A 19,381-nucleotide genomic window follows, 5' to 3' on the forward strand; every position below is an offset into this window, starting at 1 on the left:
AGGTTTTGGGGCATTCCTGAGGGAAAAGGTGGGATTTGGGTGGAGTTTTGAGGGAAAAGATGAGAGTTTTGGGTATTTCTGTGGGAAAAGGTGAGATTTTAGTGGAGTTTTGAGGGAAAAAGTGAGGTTTTGGTAAATTTTTAAAGGGAAAAAGTGAGGTTTGGGTGGATTTTTGAAAAAACCAAATGTTTTGGTGGGGTTTTGAGGGGAAAAGTGGGGTTTTGTGGAAATTCTGAGGGTAAAAGTGGAGTTTGGGTGGTGTTTTGAGGGGGAAAATGGGGTTTTGTTGGAGTTTTGAGGGGGAAAAGTGGGGTTTGGTAGAGTTTTGAGGGGAAAGGTGCAGTTTTGGGGAACTTCTGGGGGAAGAAGCGTGGTTTTGGTGCAGTTTTGAGAGAAACAGTGGTGTTTTGGTGGAGTTCTGAGTAAAAAAGTGAGGTTTTGGAGGTCTTTTCAGAGGAAAAGTGGGTTTTGGGTGCTATTCTGAGGGAAAAAGTGGGATTTTTGGGAACTGCTGGGTAAAACAGTGCCATCTTGAGGGAAAAAGTGGAGTTTTGGAAGCGTTTTGAGGGGAAAAAGTGGGGTTTGGGTGGATTTTGAATGCAAAAAAGGGGGGAGTTGGTTGGGTTTTGATGGGAAAAGTGGGGTTTGGGGGAGTTGTGAGGGATCAAATGAGGTGTTGGTGCAGTTCTGAGAGGAAAAAAAAAGATTTTGGAGGAGTTTTGAGGATGTAAAGTGGGGTTTGAGTACATTTCTGAGAAAGAAAAGTGGCATTTGGGTGGAGTTTTGAGGGAAAAGATGAGGTTTTGGGGCATTTCTGAGGGAAAAGGTGGGATTTGGGTGGTGTTTTGAGGGAAAAAGCAGGGTTTTGTTAAATTTCTGAGAGCAAAAGTGGGGTTTAGGTGGAGTTTGGATGGAAAAAGTGAGGTTTTGGAGTAAATCTTGAGGGGAAAAGAGGGACTTTGGGGAAGATGTGAGGAGAAAAGGGGTTTTGTGTGAGTTTTGAAGGACCAAGTGGGGTTTTGGGGGAGTTCTGAGGGATGAAAAGAGGTTTTGGGGTAATTGTGAGGGAAAGCAATTGGGATTTGGGTGTAGTTTTGAGAGGAAAAGTGGGGTTTTGGAGCAATTCTGAGGGGCAAAGTGGTGTTTTGGTTTATTTCTGAAAGGAGCAGTGGGGTTTTGTTGGAGTTTTGGGAGAAAAAGTGGGGCTTTGGTGCAGTTTTGCAGGGGAAAGCTGGGATTGAGTACATTTGCGAGTGCAAAGCAGTGGAGTTGTGGGCTAAAACGGGGTTTTGTTTCAGTTCTGAGAGCAAAAGTGTGGGTTTGTGTGGAGTTTGCAAGGAAAAAGTGGTTTTTTGTTGGGGTTTTGAGGGGAAAAGTGAGGGTTTAGGGGAGTTCTGAGAGATAAAATGAGGTTGGGGGCAATTCTGAAGTCAAGTGAGGTTTGGGTGGCGTTTTGAGTGGAAAAATGGGTTTTTGGGGAACTTAGGTGGCAAAAAGTGGGGTTTTGGTAGAGTTTTGAGAAGAAAAGTAGGGTTTTGGGGTGTTCGGAGGGATAAAATAAGGTTTTGGCGCAATTCTGAGAGCAAAAGTGTGGTTTCAGTGGAGGTGTGAGGGATGAAAGGAGGTTTTTGGGCATGTCTGAGGGGAAAAGTGGGGGTTCTGGTGGTTTTCTGAGGCGGCAAAAGTGGGTTTTGAGGGTATTTCTGTGGGGAAAAGTATTTGATTTGGTAGAGTTTTGAGAGGAAAAGTGAGCTTTTGGGGAAATCCTGAGGGGAAAGTGTGAGGTCTGGGTGGAGTTGTGAGAAAAAAAGGAAGGTTTTGGTAACTATCTGAGGTCCAAACTGGAGGTTTGGGTGGAGGTTTGAAGGAACAAGCTGTTTTCTGTTGGGATTTAGAGGGGAAAAGTGAGGGTTTGTGGGAGTTGTGAGGGATAACATGAGGTGTGGGGGCAAATCTGAGGGGAAAAGTGAGGTTTGGGTGGCATTTTACAGGAAAACAGTTCGGATTTGGGTGGAATTTGATAGAGGAAAAGCGGTGTTTTTGAGCAATTCTGAGGGAAAAAGTAGAGTTTTTGTTTATTTCTGAGAGCAAAAGCGAGGTTTTGTTGGAGTTTTAGGAGAAAAAGTGGGTTTTGGTGCATCTTTGCAGGGAAAAGTGTAGTTTGGAAGAGTTTTGAGAGGAAAAGTGGGGATGGAGTAGATTTCTGAGGGCCAAAAGCTGTGTAGTTGTGGGATCAAATGAGGTTTTGGTGCAATTCTGAGGGGAAAAGGTGGGATTTGGGTGGAGTTTTGATAGGAAAAGTGGGGTTTGGATGGATTTTTGGAAAAACAAGTGTTTTGGTGGGGTTTTAAGGGGAAAAGTGGGGTTTTGTGAAAATTCTGAGGGCAAAAGTGGAGTTTGGGTGGTGTTTTGAGGGGAAAAAGTGGTGTTTTGGTGGAGTTCTGAATGAAAAAGTTAAGTTTTGGAGGTATTTTCAGAGGAAAAGTGAGTTTTGGGTGCTATTCTGAGGGAAAAAGTGGGATTTTTGGGAACTGCTGGGTAAAAAAGTGCCATCTTGAGGGAAAAAGTGGAGTTTTGGAAGCGTTTTGAGGGGAAAAAGTGGGGTTTGGATGAATTCTGAGGGATAAAATGAGGTTTTGGTGCAATTCTGAGAGAAAAAAAAGGATTTTGGAGGAGTTTTGATGCAAATTGCCTTTGCATCGGGCCAGTGCAGAGAGCCTCAGGTTCCATCAGAAATCATCTGCTGGTTGTTTCAAGTGCAGAGCACAGAGTGTGGATAAATGTCCAGCAAGAACTGTAAAGGGAGAATCCCAGGCAACAAATGTGAAAAGGGGGGTGGAAAAGGGAGGGAGAATTCTCAAGTCCAGGTGGCCAAAATGTCAAACCAAACCCAAAGTAAAGTCCCCAGGAGATCAACAGAAACTTGTCACCACTGCAGTGAGAGGGAGACTTTTAAAACACCCATTGTTTGCTCTTCCAGATGCTGGGTTAGTGAGGAAACACTGGGCTGGAGAAGAGCAGGAAAGAACAGGCAGCTGCGTCATTGAAACACCATCACTCAGTTTTGCTACTACCCAGACGACAGCCAAAGTATGTGCTGTAGAAGATACCACATCTGATGTTTTCCTTTATGTGACAATAAAAGGTGAAAAGGTAAGATATTTTTCTCTCTATAAACCTCTTTGTGCACTCTGCTATAGAAGTTATAACTTTGTGACAAATTTAAGACCGAAAAGTGTTATTTGCAAGTGAATTTTGTAATTTGCCATATACAGTAGAAGTGCAATCATTAACTTACTAGAAGATTTATTTTCTAAATCTGTTGTTTGTGAACTTTGGAATGAATTCTGTGAGGTGGAAACTTGTGAACCGCTTTGGAAGGTATTGACAAGCAAATGAAGTCCCCCAAGTACTTCAGATGAACAACTATGTGAATTTACTGTACTCTTGTCCTTCTTTGTGATACACTTAAAGATATTTCAAGAAGGCAGTTGCATGGTGTTATGAAAATAAATACAAGTTCATATGTGCATAAGGCTGAATTCCCAAACAGTTGGGAGAAAGGAAGAAAGCTCGTTGCACTTACCAAAGTGCGTAACTCCTGCTAAATCTCTGCTGCAGCTACTGTCAGACTTAAGCAGCTGCCTAGTAGACAAAAATAAATGTGTTTGAAAACTGCTGCCATTTGGAGTATTTTACCAAGACTTTTAACATTAGAGCTGTGGTCTTCACTGTAGACAATAACTTGGATTACATCTTAATTTGAATACCTTCTCTGTTCACAATCACAGTTGGCAAGTGTCACTTCTCTCTGAGCCAGTAAGAACATTGAAGTTGAATATTGTTTTTTCCTGCCAGGTTTGGATGCACTCTGAATCAAAGGGACATAAAACTAAGATAGTTTTTCTAAAAATGTTTAAAGCTGATAGAAAACTGAGCACAGAATTTTAGGCAAAAGCATGAAACTGGTAAGTAACACCTGTTTGGAGAACATAGAGGAAGATATGACCAACTTTCCTGCCCTGGAATGAGTACTCTTCAGAAAGCATTTGTACATACTGCATATGTCTTCCTGTTGTCTCCAGCTTCAAGTAAATTCTAAAGCAGTATGTGATGGTGACTTGCTTGTTGATTCTGGTCAGTGAAATACTTGGGTTTTTTAGGTATGCATTAATGATGATCTCGTCTTAAGCAGCTTTGCTCATTTTGAGCAAGCTGAAGAGAATGCAGTGAGTTCAGCAGATTATCAGGAGACCCAAACATCATTAAATCTTGTCTCTCTTCCAATGAAGGTTGTTAATCCTGCACTTGATTTGAGGACAGTGCTGCTCCAGCAGAAGGTATCAACAGATCCTGAAACAAGTGGGAACCGTGTGTGTTGGCAGCAATCATTCATGCAGTGCATCATTTGTCTTTAACTGGATATATTGAACTACTGTATCAGTTGGAATCCAACAAGTGGAACAAATGGTATCCTAACAAACACTGCCTATGTATCAGAGTTTACAAAGAGCAATCAAATCAGCAGATGCAGGAATATTCTAAAGCATTTTGTACTTGATAAGACAAGTACAAGACAAGATATCTTTATGTAAATACAACTGTCTTTTGGTTGTTCTTTTTGCCATTAGAAAATGAGACAAGCAGAGAAAGAAGTCAGTTGCAACCAACTGTAAAAACACTGGCCTTTCATAGATTCAGATAATCACAAACGTGTTTCTGCATCTTTTAAAATTGTCTTTCTAGATCTTGCTGTATCTGGTTCTGTTCTTGAAAAGACATGACAAAGCTCCAACACAGGTGACAGTGAAACTACCACATCTGTAAGTGTTAGATTTTCTCTTCAAATGTCAGAATGAATTAAGTGCAGCATCTGTAAGGCAGATTAGGAATACTGTAGTCAGCTATCACGTCCTTTTCTGTAACAAATCTGGGACTAACTCTTGATCTAGTTAAAAGAGAACGTTGTCCTTCAAGTTTGTGGTTCTGGTGGTTTTGGTTTTTTAGATTGCAACTATGCACTTTGAACAGGTTATGTCTCCTTTTGTACTCACTTGCTCTAGTGCTGTGAAGATGTGTAGTGGTTTTGTGTGGCCAGCTTTTGGTAGTTGTTGGGGGAATACAGGGGCAGATTCTTCAAAGAAAGAGCTGCCAGAAGCTATAGCTTGAGCTGTGAACATGAACTGATTCTCCTGTGTGGTTGATGTTCTTGTTGCATGCTTGATTCTTAATGAAGAAAATTCGGTTAGGTAAGAAAACCACCTTGAGCTCAGTAATCTTTTTTTTCTAAAATGTTGCTCTTAAACATTATTTTACTGCCAGAAAAGGGTTTGTCTTTTCTTGATAGATTGTCAAAACAATCCCAGGATTGCCTTTCAAGGAAAATCCAGCAGTTCACACAGACAGGTATGGTACAGTATGTTACATATTTGAAACAATTGTGTAGTCAGATAATTAGGAGCTGTAGTATGTTTCCAGTTACTCTTCTTAGACAGCTAAAAGGGCAGAGGGTAAGACCAGATGTGTGCACATGGTATTGGGGAAGGAGGCCATTAGAAGCTGCTGATAATTATCCAGACCACAGTAAAAATAGCAATTCTTTCTAAACAAGGCTGTGATGAGGCAGTACGTTTCTGCACACTCAGCATATTCAGTTGCCTTATTTTATTCTTGGTGTGATTGATAAAGTTTTCTAGCTGAATGAAATCTGACTGAGTTGAGTTGTGCAAGTCTTTTATTATGCTGCAAATCATTTGCTGCATATGTAAACAACCTGAGGAGTGTTTTTAGAAACATTTAGTGCCATTTTAGAAATATTGGTGATATTTATCGATTACACTTTCCTTTTGCATTTACATTGAATTTAATATTGGTATATTTCTCAGGCTTCAGCAGTGCTTAAATTCTGATCCTTTGAAGACACATGGAACTGAAAATGAGCAACAGGTAATTCCAGGATATAACTTCCATTTAAACCTCTGCAAACGTGTGTCATATATGTGGAAGGTGTGGGTAGTGTTGAGGCTACAAGAGTGGTCTTTGTGGAGGGACTCTGTGGAGGGACATCAGGGACTGAATCCAGCCACATCAGCAACAAGACCAGACCAAAGGTCAGCAAGCCAGCAAAGTTGGTGGTGCCTCTGTGAAAATATGAAGGGCAAAAAAAAATGCAGGGGAAGAGACAAAAAGAAAAAAAGCAAGAAACAGAGGCCATGGCCAAGTCAGGGGACAGTAGGAGTCTCAGCACTGTTCTGTGTGACGTGTGTGTGAGTTGTACTTCATTTGTGTTTACATTTATTTGGCTAATTCTTCTCAAAAAAAATAGTTTTTAAGTTGGATGTAAGCTCAAACCCATCTACTAAGTATTGCCTTTGTCATCTATTTCATATGGTTTCAGAGTTTTCAAAATCTTGAAGAAAGAAACTTTGTCTTTCTTGGCAAGAAAATGAAGCCACCATCAATTCTGGAAACAGCACCACTTCTTGAAGATCTGGAAAGGGTAATGCTAATGTAATACATTACATTTCGTGTTTTTAAGACTACTATCATACCTTAACTTTCAGATACTAAATACTATAGTAGCTAATTTTGATTGAGGAATGTGTAGGAGGTTGTTCATACGGTTGAGTAAATTATGCTTCAGAGAGACTGTAGAATTGTACAGTTTCATCTGATCCATCAACCACTGCTACAAATGATGGCATCTGAATTAGATGTAAGAATTTAACTCCTCATCCCAGAAGAACTCTTATCATATTGTGTGTTAAGGAAATGTATTATGCAGTGGGTCAAAGGCTTTTAAATTGCTCAGTGCTTTGTGTTGCCTTGTTGGTGTTTCAAGCACACGATTTTCAGGTAGAACTCTTTATTTCTCTTTCTGTAGGAACTTACTTGGAAAAAAGTTGTAGGCCCTAACTCCACTGAATCTTACTGTTGGCCACCAATAGCTCAAGGATGTGATGTAGTTGCCATCTCATGTCAGGGAAATAATCCTTTCTTGTGTATTCCACCAATTCTTACACTTTTGCAGTCGAGCAGTTGCTACAAAGCCTTGAGAAACAGGAGTGGAGGATGTATATATTAGAGTACTGCAGGTTTTGTGTTCTAAGGTGCAAACGTCAATGAATGATCCAAAAGGTAGTGCATGTTGAGAATGGGTGCATCTGATGTAATCTTAGAGTGTCTTCATGATGCTTCCCAGGTTATTTAGGCCATCTGCTTAGACATTGACAGAGATGGACTGCATGAGTGTGGGAGTCTGTAACTTATTTATCAAGTAATATCTAACAAGTGGTTAATGTCATATCACTTTGATACTCGATGAAGCTTGATTTTTAAGGGGCTGTTACATAGTGAAAAGGAAATGTCTGGTTTGATTTTTAAAACATTGCCATTCATTTTCTAATGCATTAGATCACAGAAACATAGACTCACTGAGGCTGTAAGGGACCACTGAAAATGGCTCACACAGCTCCAAGTAAGACAAGATGTTTCTGCTTCTATGAAACTTTTGGACCTTTCACCGTGTGTTGCTGCACATCCATTTGTCTCCAGCTTGGTGCACGGTTCCTCGGGCCTGTACCATCTGCATTGAAGAGGTGATATGTGTTAAAAGCTTCTGTTTGAAGCATTGAAAGGCCTGTTTTGCGGATTTTAGTTTTGCCCTAAATTCTGAAATAGTACAATGACTAAGATTCTAAACAGTTGTCTCATGCTCTACTGTAACTCTTTTGTACATACACACCTAGCCACTAGCACTTATCTTGTGTCCTGGGTGGAAGAAGGCACAACTTGTTTTTGAGCTACTGAAAACATACCAGAGATGCTCCAGACAGCTTCATCCAATGTTGTTAATACTTGGGCAGAACAAAGAAGCAGCTAAAAGTGTGAAAATCCGAGGAAGTAAGAATACTTCTGTCGTCTTAATGACACTTGAATGCAATGTAGGCTGTCTTAGTTGTTTGTGACCAGAATGTTCAGAATGTTTTTGTGGTTGTTGATTGAGTGGCAGAACTACAAGTGAGTTTTCCAAAGACAGAGCTAGTAAAATGCTTGTTTGACTGCTCTGTGCCACACAGTGCAGAAATTAATTTGACCTAATATTTTGAGAAAGCTACTGTATATCCTGAGGTGTCTTCTCATGGAACTTCCAGTCAGTGTGGTATAGAGCTGAAGAATTGTATCAAATGTTACAAGTATGATCTGAATTCTTCAGTGACTCAAAACATAATCATTTGGGGATTGAAAATGTTGGGAAGTCTCTAAGACCAGACATTCTGAGCATGACATGAAACTGGAAAAACATCACTTTTTGTGAAAAGTCTAGTGATTTGGCAGCACTGCAAATGTCCATGTTTTGGGGCTTTTTTTAAGACTATCTGAGGTAGTGCACTGTGCTTATGGAGTGTGAAACTTCTTCAGTGGTACTTCAGTGAGAAACTTCAACACTGACAAATCATCAAAAATCACACGTATAAGAAAATACCGATGTGAGATTTTGATTGTGATGGGTTTTAATTTTGCTTCTGGAAGCTGTCAGAAATTCACACCCTTTGTGAGAGTTGTATATTGTACATTGTATATTGTACAAGTTTAACAGAAGATTTAGGATTTACCAATGTTCTTTGGCATATAACAATGCTTTGTGCTTCTTAAAAGAAGAAATACACAGTAAAGCATGTCTAGATTACATGAATTACCAGCCCTCTGGTTTGTATCCACCTTTAGGTTGTACAGCCTTGTATGGACAGTGAAAGAACCGCTGTGTTACTCAAAATACTGGCTTTTACCCGCAGTAATCTTCAGAAGGTGCTGACATTCACTAATTCAGGAGATGAGGCAGAAATGGTTCATCGAGTGAGCATCATTTTACACAGGTAAGTGGGGTTTTTAATTATTAAGATATAACAAACTAAAATATCTTGACTTCTAAGAATAAAGGAGATTTGTGAATTTGTAATTTAACTACTTCTGCTAAAAATAGCCCAAACCCTGCCCTTCTGCCAGCTAGAAGAAAGGCTGACAGGAATGTCTGACACAGAATGCATTCATGATGACATTTTTAACCATGTTCTGTCTCATTTTGATAAATCCCAATATGGTTCCTCCCCACAGTTACAGCTGTGGATATTGGGTCCCTCCTTCGGGACACGGCCTGCTCTGGCCATAGTGATAAAGAAGGAAATCACTTCCCCTGCTCAGGGCCAATAATGAAGTGAATCGCTGCCCCTGGACTGGGGCCAGCTTTAGCAAAATGAGTCTCTACCGCTGCTGTAGGGTCTTTAGAGAAATGCAAACAAACCTCAGCTTCCCCAGTTCTCTCCATAGAATGCAGGGAGGTCTCTGTTCCAGCACACCTCCTCCTCTCTTTCATCACTGACCTTGGAGTCCGCGTGGTTGTTTCTCTCACTGTTCCTACTCCTTGCACCACTGTGGAGAGTGTTGCTCAAGTATGGCTGAAAGAAAGATGTCATAGCAATGTTAACCTAATAGAAATGTCTTAAATAGAAAAAAGGTTAGCCCAAGGGCGCATTGTCCTTGAGATAAGGGACTGCTTGCAGCTGCATGTAGACAGGATATAAAAAGAGGATGTATTAACCACAAAAATGTAGAGCAAGATGTTTCTTAAGAGGAGTTGACATTTAGACAAATAGCCAATGATGAGCTTAGCTTTGGCAATATGTATCAGGCTGAGTATTGATGCTATAAAAGAGTGGTGTCTTTGCAAATAAAGTGAGATTTGCTGATCATCCCTGTTGGTCGTGTTGCATTTCTCCCGCCGTCTCCGACAAATGGTGACCTCGACGTGATACACGGGGGACGTGATATACCGACGTGATACACGAACGACGTGATACAAGATTGGCAACCACGGCGGAGCGGCGAAGGAGCTCGGGTCCTAGCAGCGAGGACGGCAACTAAGCACCAGAAAAGAGAAGGAAGGGGTGGTGCCGTGCCCTGGGTGACCGTACAGACGAGCCCGGCCGATACGTGCTGCCGAGACCTTGTGGGGCTGCAACAGCGCTGACGACTTCTGAAAATGGAAAGGCAAGCAGCATGTGATTTATTTACTTGCTTTTTAAAGAAGCGACAGGTTAAGGGAATAGATTTGGAAAAGGATCTCCCTGGGCTTTTAGTCTATGGGCATGCTAAGGGTTGTTTTCAGAACCCACATACTGTTCATGAGTTAAGTGAATGGCGAAAGTTTGGGGATAAACTCTGGGAAGCTACCCTGGAGGACGATGAGATAGCTGAAAAGTTAGGGAAGCTTTGGAGGATAGTGCGCAATGAGTTGTTGCAACATCAGGCATAAAAGAAGGCTGCTGAGCACGCATCAGCAGCACAGAGTAAGAACAAAAACAATGAGCGTGACTGGTTCCAATCCACCTCGCTGGCTCCTACCGTCTCAAAAGTAATGCTCAACCCCCCGCGTGTAGAAAATGGGGTGCGGGAGCCATGTGAGTCATCGGCCCCTCCCGGGGAACGAGAGTGCCGGCCTAAAGAGCCCCCACCTCTGCCCCCCCCACATAGTGAGCCTGTCCCTGGGGCAGAGAGTGAACTGGCAGAGGCACCGACAGTAGTGCCGGGAGAGGTGCCGAGAGCAGCGCCGGGAGAGGTGCCGAGAGCAGAGCCGGGAGAGGTGCCGAGAGCAGCGCCTGGAGCAGCACTGAGAGTAGTGCCGGGAGCGGCGCTGAGGCGGATGATACCGAGAAAAAAGAAAAACGTTCTTCTCTACACAAGAGTATTTACAAAGTCAGAGAGGCGAAGGGGCTTCGGAGCAGAGCCCCCGCGGGAGAGCTGCTTCCCATTCGAGCCCAGCCCGCCGAGTTACCCCTGGGACGACTCGCAGGGCAATGCCGAGCGGGCGGAGTCTGGCCGGGGTGCAGCGCAGGATGATCAGAGGAGAGTGGGGGAGCGCGACCCCGTGTTAGACTCGACACCATCGGGCATGTGAGGGGAGACCAAGAAAACACGGGAAAGACTAATACCGACTGCGCCGCCGGGGACGGCACGGAGTGAGCCAGACCCCCCCTGCCTCTTCCATCCGCAGCCGCCGCCGCGCAGCCGCTTCCCGCGCCCGGTCAGTGTGTCCGGAGCCCCCCCACACACACCGCGCCGACACCGCCGGCCCCGGCCCTCACGGACCGCTGGGCTCGTCCTTTCCATCCTCAGTCCCTTGCCTCAACGAGTGTAAAAACTGTTGGTCGTGATGTTATGCATTTTGCTGTAAATTTGATGATGAATACTGGTTTTCTTACAGTGGAAACTCTCTAAGTCGTTTTAGGTGTCAGGAATGGAACTTGGAAGAACAGAACATTTTGGCATTGAGAAGCTAAAAGGTGGTTTATGTTGATGCTTCAAATGATTGTAGTAAATAGTTTTAGGCAATTTCAACAACCCAAGCAAAACATGTGGGTTACACTGGCCAAAGCAATCAATCAGTCTACAATATGTTTATCAATGGCCACTCCAGAGAATCCTTTTTCTACCTGTTTGGTGGGAGTTCCATCAGATGTGGCACAATGGCCTGTACCAAATGCATTAAAACCAAATCCCTTAGTTAAGGGTAATGGCAAAGTTGACAGCTGGGATTTGATCATTTCATGGTTGCCAATAATGACCACAGAGCCACAGGAGTTAGAATTATTGGGATCTATAAAGATGGATTTTTGTGTTATGTTTAATTTTACCAGCAATACCAAAACATTTGGGACAGAATGTCGATCCCATCCTGGGCGTGTATAAGAACGCAACATCTCAGTGCAATTATACTTCACCAAAAAGACCCAGGTCTAGTCTTGTGCCTGTACAGTTACCAAAGGGAATTCTTCTGGTCTGTGGGGACCAGGCATGGCCTGGGATACCCTCGAGATTACAAAGGGGACCACGCAGTTTGGGACAACTGACGATCTTGATGCCTAATCACACAATGATTTAGAAACATCATTGTCCAAAACAATTTGTGCATGCATTTACTGGTGAGTGTGATGACCATGTTACCTTTGGTCTCCCTCAGCAATAATAGCAACTAGTATATTTGCTCCAGGTGTAGGAGTATCTGCTTTATTAACTCAGCTATGCAAATTAGGATGCTGGCTTAGCAAACAAAGTAACCAAACCTCAATGACATTAGAAGGCTTGATTAGTGATGTAAGTAGTATTAGACATGCACTTGTGTATCATTTTATGGATGATATCCTCATTGCTCAGGAGGAGGCATTTACTGTAGATCAAGAGAGAGATCTAGAAACCATGTTATTTAGGGAAACTAACTTTGTTTGCTCCTCGACAGCAGGACTGGTTAAAAATTACCAAGTTACAGAAAACAAGAAACACCCACAACTTAAAAGGAGATTGTGATGGTAAAGTACAATTGTGGTCCATTACGGCGAATGTATTTGCTTCAGCATTTGTACCTGGGTTGGCTGCAGCCCAGGCCTTACAACAGTTAGAAAAATCAGTGTGTTGGTCGGAGCAGCAAGCTAATGTTACTACTGATGTTATTGGAAAATTGCTCGCAGACCAGAAAAGCCTTAGACATGCCTTATTGCAAGATCATGCAGCTATTGATTTTTTGCTATTGGCACAAGGGCATGGATGCCAAGACTTTGAAGGCACGTGTTGTTTTAATCTTTCTGATCATAGTGAATCTATTCACAAAGCTTTGGCATATTTAAAGGTTCATGCTAAGAATATTATGGTGGGTTATAACCCTTTTGATAATTGGCTTCAATCAGCTTTTGGGGGGTTGTCACCTTGGTTGACTATGTTAATCAAAGAAGGGTTAAGATGGATTTTGGTTATTTTGCTTTTGCTTGTAATGTTTAGAATAGTATATAGTTGTATTATGAAGGCAGTGCCTACATTGACTGACTCAGTCTTGATCGTGCAAAAACAAAACGGGGGAATTTGTCGAGGAGTGGTTAAGGGAGAATGGACACGGATCCCAGGGTATAATGTTAGGCCTGATGGGGCAAGGCAGTCTGAGTTCTAGTTATATGAATTTAATGCACAATCAAGACCAGAGTCAGAGCCATGGTTAAAGCAGTTGCTGTCACACAGACAGCAGGCCGCTTTCTGCTCCTTCAAGGTCGGGCTGTTTTCAGCTAACGAGCTAACAGCTCAAGGTCGAAAACAACTTTGGAGAGAAACAAGATGGGAAAATGTGAGGGAGCTTGCTTATGGCAGGAACCGCAAGTAGGATGAACATGAGAATGTAATCTATTAGCTGCTGTTGCTGAGCCAGCTTTGAAGCTGCTGGATATAAGTTAGAGCCTGCTCTCAATAAAGAGAAGATTTCTGCTATCACTCACATTGAGTAGGACTGATTTCTTCCCACCCAGCTGAGAATCAGACCCTGGGTTGATCGCCGCATGAAGTAGGCTTGGAGCCTGGATTTTTCAGGCTTTGAGCCTGGGTTCTTCAGACTTAGCGTCTGGTTTCAGACTTAGGGTCTGGTTTCAGACTTAGGGTCTGGTTTCAGGCTTCGAGCCTGGGTTTTTCAGACTTAGAGTCTGGGTTGCAGACTTCGAGTCTGGTTTCTCAGACCAAAAGCCGAAAAGTCGCGGCACCCCCCCGCTAACACAGGGACCCCTCAACATCCCCCACTCAGCCCGTGGCGATGGGAGGGATCCAGCTGACCCCTCCATGCACCCCCATGATGGGACCCCAAGTGCCTCAATAAGAAAGTCGCGCGTAGCCCCCCACCCCCCCATCTCACGACCCCTTTGGGGGGTGTTTTTATCCCCCCAGCACCAATCCCCCTCCCCCTCAGCACCCTGACTCCCCTCCCAGCACCCAGAGCCCACCCCCAGCACTCAAACCCCCTCCCCAGCACCCAAACACCCTCTCCAACCCCCTCCCCAGCACCCTGAGCCCATCCCCAACACCTAAACCCCCTCCCCAGCATCCCAAACCCTCTTAACCCCCTCCCCAGCATCCCAAGCCCTCCCAACCCCCTCCCCAGCACCCTGATCTCTCCCAACCCCCTCCCCAGCACCCTGAGCCCACCTCCAGCACCCAAACCCCCTCCCCATCACCCAAACCCCCACCCCAACCCCCTCTCCAGCACCCTAGAGCCCTCCCAACCCCCTCCCCAGCACACTGAGCCCACCTCCAATACCTAAACCCCCTCCCCAGCACCCAAACTCCCTCCCCAACCCCCTCCACAGCACCGAGAGCCCTCCCCCAGCATCCCTACCGAGCACCCTGACCCCCCACAACCCCCTCCCCAGCACTCAGCCCCTCTCCCCAACCCTCTCCCCAGCACCCAAACCCCCACCCCAACCCCCTCCCCAGCTCCCCAACCCCCTCCCATTCCCGTTTACTGTGTGTGGGGGTCCCCAATAACCCCCATCTCTCCTCTCTCTCTCCTCCCCCCTCCCCAGACGACTTCGAGTTCCTGTGCAACGTTCTGCGCCCCCCGGGCTACGCCGCCCCCCCCTTCGAGCACCCCCCCCCTTACAGCCCCGACTATTTCGGGGGGCCCCACCTCGCCCCCCCCACTCTGCCCCCCCGTTCCGAATACGACCCTTACTCCTTCGGGGCGGGGCTTGGCGGCATCGGCGCTCACGATCCTCTTTACATCCCCTCCCCTCGGTACGAGGGGGATGATTTTGAGGCCCCCCCTTTACCTTTCATCCCTCACCGACCTCAGGGACCCCGTTATGAACCCCCCGACCCCCACCCTGACCCCCACCCCGACCCCACGCCTGGTCCTACCAAGCCCACGGAGCCTTGGTGGAGGAGGAAGAGGAGAAGGAAGAGGAGGAGGGTGAGTTTGGGGAGGGGGGGGGTGGATTTTGGGGTGCTGACCCCCAGCCTGACCCCCCAACCCCAGGGGAGGAGTGTGGGGTGCTCAGTGGGTGCCGCCACGGGCGCTGCGTCCGGCTCCCCGACGGCTTCACCTGCAGCTGCGACCCCGGCTACCGGCTGGACCCGGCGCAGCTCGACTGTGTCGGTGAGACACCCCCACACCAGCCTGAGCGCCCCAAAACACAGACACCCCCACACCAGCCTGAGCGCCCCAAAACACAGACACCCCCACACCAGCCTGAGCCCCCCAAAACTAGCCTGAGCCCTCCAAAACACAGACACCCCAAAACACAATGAGCCCCCCAAAACACACTGAGCCCCCCAAAACAGAGCCCCCAAACCAGCCTGAGCCCCCCAAACCAGCCTGAGCCCCCCAAAACACAGACACCCCCACACCCGATTGAGCCCCCCAAAACAGCCACCCCCACACCAGCCTGAGCCCCCAAACCAGCCTGACTCCCTCAAATCAGCCTGAGCCCCCTTTCAGTCTGACTCCCCCCAACCAGACTGACCCCTCCCCCAGCACCCTGACCACCCCCCAACACCAGGAGCCCCCTTTCAAGACTGAGCCCGCCCCAGCACCCAGAGCCCTGCCCCAGCACCCAACCCCCTCCCAAATTCCCGCCTCGGCACCCAAATTCCCTCCCTATCCCCCTCCCCAGCACCCTGAGCCCCTCCCTCAGCACCCAACCCCCTCCCTAGCTCCTTCCCCAGCACCCAAACCCCCTCCCCCAGCATCCAAACCCCCTCCCTCAGCACCCTGATCCCCTCCCTCAGCACCCAACCCCCTCCCTAGCTCCTTCCCCAGCATCCAAACCCCCTCCCCAGCACCCAGCCCCCTTCCAAAACTCCTTCCCCAGCACCCAAACCCCCTCCCTATCACCCTCCCCAGCACCCTGAGCCCAACCCAGAACCCAAACCCCGTCATTCAGCACCCAAACCCCCTCCCCAGCACCCTGATCCCCTCCCCAGCACCCAACCCCCTCCCTAGCTCCCAGGGCCCTCCTCAGCACCCAAACCCCCTCCAAAACTCCTTCCCCAGCACCTAAACCCCCTCCCCAGCACCCAGCCCACCCTAGCACCCAGCCCCCCTCCAAAACTCCTTCCTCAGCACCCAAACCCCCTCCCCAGCACCCTGAGCCCTCCCCATCCCCACCCCCCATCCCATCCCCCCCCCAATACCCCATTAACCCCTTCTGTGCCGCCGCCCTCCCCAGACGTGGACGAGTGTTCGGGCCCCCCCCGCTGCCAGCCCGGCCGCTGCCTCAACACCGCGGGCTCGTTCCGCTGCCTGTGCCCCCCCGGCCTGGCCCCGCCGCTGCCTCCCCCGCGCCTGAGCCGCCCCCCGCCGTATTTATTGTGTAGATCAAGAGATTTCAGGCGGGGGGGGGGCGGCATTGTGGCCCTCGGGATGATGGCGGGGGGGGGGGCACCTATGTGTGTCCCCCCCCTTGGCACCCGCTGTGCTCCCCCCTCTCAGTGTTGGGGGGTCGCGGGGGGAGGTTTGGGGGACCCCCCACCCCAACACACACTGTTACAGAATAAAGGTTTTGTATAAAATGAGGGGGGTTTGTTTCGCCCCCCCCCGTGAGAAATGGACGGGCCGAGGGGAGGGGCGGGGCCTGGCGCTGAGGGGAAAAGGGGCGGCTTTGGGTCTAAAGGCGGGAAAAAGGGGGTTTTGAGGGGAAAAAGGGGTTTTGGGGTCTTAAGGGATAAAAGAGGGGTTTTGAAGGGAAAAAGGGTGAGTTTTAGGATCTTAAGGGATAAAAAGGGGTTTTGAGGTGAAAAAAAGGAGGTTTGGGTATCTTAAGGAATAAAAGGGGGATTTTGAGGGGAAAAAGGGGAGATTTTGGGGACTTAAGGGTTAAAAGAGGAGTTTTTGAGAGGAAAAGGGGGGTTTTAGTAGGAAAAAGGAAGGTTTTGAGGAGAAAAAGGAGAGATTTGGGGATCTTAAGGGATGAAAGGGGGCTTTTGAGGGGAAAAAGGGGGGTTTGGGGGGAGTTTTGAGCCAAAAAGTGAGGTTTTGGTGAAGTTTTGAGGCAAAAGTGGGAGTTTAGAGGAGTTTTGAGGGGAAAAGGGGAGTTTTGGTGGTGTTTTGAGGGAAAAAGTAGGTTTTGAAGGGAAAAAGGGTTTTGAGGGCAGAAAGGGGAGATTTTGGGGTCTTAAGGGATAAAAGGAGACTTTAGAGGGGGAAAAGGGAGAGTTTTGGAGTCTGAAGGGTTAAAAGGGAGGTTTTGAGGGGAAAAAGGGGGTTTTGGGGTCTTAAGGGATAAAAGAGGGGTTTGAGTCGAATGGGGGGGTTGAGGGGATAAAGGGGGTTTTGAGGAGAAAATGGGGAGGTTTTGGGGTCTTAAGGGATAAGAGAGGTTTTGAGGGGGAAAAAGGGGGGTTTTGGGGAGTTTTGAGGAGATAAATGGGGTGTTTGAGGGTCTTGAGGGGCAAAAGTAGGGTATTGAGGGGAAAAAGGGGGGTTTGGGGGGAGTTTTGAGCCAAAACGTGAGGTTTGGTGAAGTTTTGAGGCAAAAGTGGGAGTTTAGAGGAGTTTTGAGGGGAAAAAGGGAGTTTTGGTGGTCTTTTGAGGGAAATAGTTGAGTTTGAGGGAAAAAGGGCTGGGGTGAGGGGAAAAACAAAGGATTTGAGGGGAAAAAGGGGAGATTTTGTGGTCTTAAGGGATAAAAGGAGACTTTTGGGGGAAAAAGGGAGAGTTGTGGAGTCTTAAAGGATAAAAGGGGGGTTTTGAGGGGAAAGGGGGGGAGATTGGGGATCTTAAGGGATAAAAGGTGGTTTTGAGGGGAAAAAGGAAGGTTTGGGGTCTTAGGGGATAAAAGGCAAGATTTGAGGGCAAAAAAGGGGGAGTTTTAGGATCTTAAGGGATAAAAAGTGGTTTTGAGGTGAAAAAAGGGAGGTTTGGGGATCTTAAGGGATAAAAGAGGGGTTTTGAAGGGAAAAAGGGGGCATTGAGGGGAAAAACAGAGATTTTGAGGGGATAAAGGGGGGTTTGGGGGTCTTAAGGAATAAAAGGGGGGTTTAGAGGGGAAAAGGGGGAAGTTTTGGGGTCTTAAGGGTTAAAAGAGGAATTTTTGAGATGAAAAGGGGGTTTTAGAAGGAAAAAGGGAGGTTTTGAGGAGAAAAAGGAGAGATTTGGGGATCTTAAGGGATGAAAGGGGTCCTTCGAGGGCAAAAAGGGGGTTTTGAGGAGAAAATGGGGAGTTTTTGGGGTCTTAAGGGATAAAAGAGGGGTTTTGAGGGGAAAAGGGGAGTGTGATGGGAAAAATTGCGGTTTTGAGGGGAAAATGGGAGGTTTTGGGGTCTTAAGGGTTAAAAGAGGGGTTTTTGAGGGGAAAGGGGGGGTTTGAGGGGAAAAACGGAGGTTTTGAGGGGAAAGAGGGGAGGTTTTGGGGTCTTAAGGGATAAAAGGGGGGTTTTGAGGGGAGAAGGTGGAGTTCAGTGGACCTTTGAGGGGAAAAGGTGTGTTTTTGTGGGAAAAAGTTGGGTTTTGAAGGGGTTTTGAGGGAAAAAGTGGTAGTAGAGATTTGAGGGGAAAAGGGGGTTTTTGATGGAGTTGTGGTGCAATTTTGAAGGCAAATTGAGATTCTGGCAGAGTTTGGAGAGAAAAACTGGGGATTTGGGGGTTTTCAGAGTAAAAAAGTGGGATTTTGATGGAGTTTTTAGGAAAAAGGGGGTTTCAGTGGAGTTTTGAGGAAAAAGTGGGGTTTTTGTGGTGTTTTGGAGGGAAAAAGTCATGTCTTGAAGGAGTTTTGAGGGAAAAAGTAGGATTTTGGTGGAGTATTGTGGGAAAAAAAAGGATTTCTTGGAATTTAGAGGAAAAAGTGTTTGTTAGAGTTTTGAGGGGAAAAGTGGGGCTTTGGGGGTTTTGTGGGGAAAAAGTGGGGTTTTTAAGAAGTTTTGAGGAGAAAGTGGGAGTTTAGTGGAGATTTGAGGGGAAAAGTGGGGTTTTGAGGGGAAAAGGGGAAGTTTCAAGGACCTTAAAGGATAAAAGGGGGGTTTTGAGGGGAAAAAGGGGGTTTTGGGGGAGTTTTGAGTCCAAAAGTGAGGGTTGGCGGAGTTTTGAGGGGATAAATGGGGAATTTGGGGTTTTGAGGGGAAAAAGGGTGGTTTTGGGGCAGTTTTCAGGGGAAAAGGGGTAGTCTTGGGGTCTTGAGGGGCAAAAGTGGGGTTTTGAGGGAAAAAAGGGGGGATTTGGGGGGGGTGAGTCAAAAAGTGCGGGTTGGGGGAGTTTTGAGGGGATAAATGGGGAGTTTGGGGGTCTTGAGGGGGAAAAGGGGGGTTTTGGGGGCGGGGGGTTGAGTCCAAAAGTGAGGTTTGGTGAAGTTTTGAGGCAAAAGTGGGAACTTGGAGGAGATTTGAGGGGAAAAGTTGGGTTTTGGGGGAGTTCTGAGGGGAAAAGGGGGAGATTTGGTGTCTTAAAGGATAAAAGGGGGGTTTTGAGAGGAAAAATGAGGTTTTGGGGGAGTTTTGAGCCAAAAAGTGAGTGTTGGGGGAGTTTTGAGGAAAGAGATGGGAGTTTAGAGGACTTTTGAGGAGAAAAGGAGGAGTTTTGAGGTCT

The sequence above is a fragment of the Colius striatus genome, unplaced genomic scaffold (assembly GCF_028858725.1).
Source record: "Colius striatus isolate bColStr4 unplaced genomic scaffold, bColStr4.1.hap1 scaffold_38, whole genome shotgun sequence".
Taxonomy (NCBI): domain Eukaryota; kingdom Metazoa; phylum Chordata; class Aves; order Coliiformes; family Coliidae; genus Colius; species Colius striatus.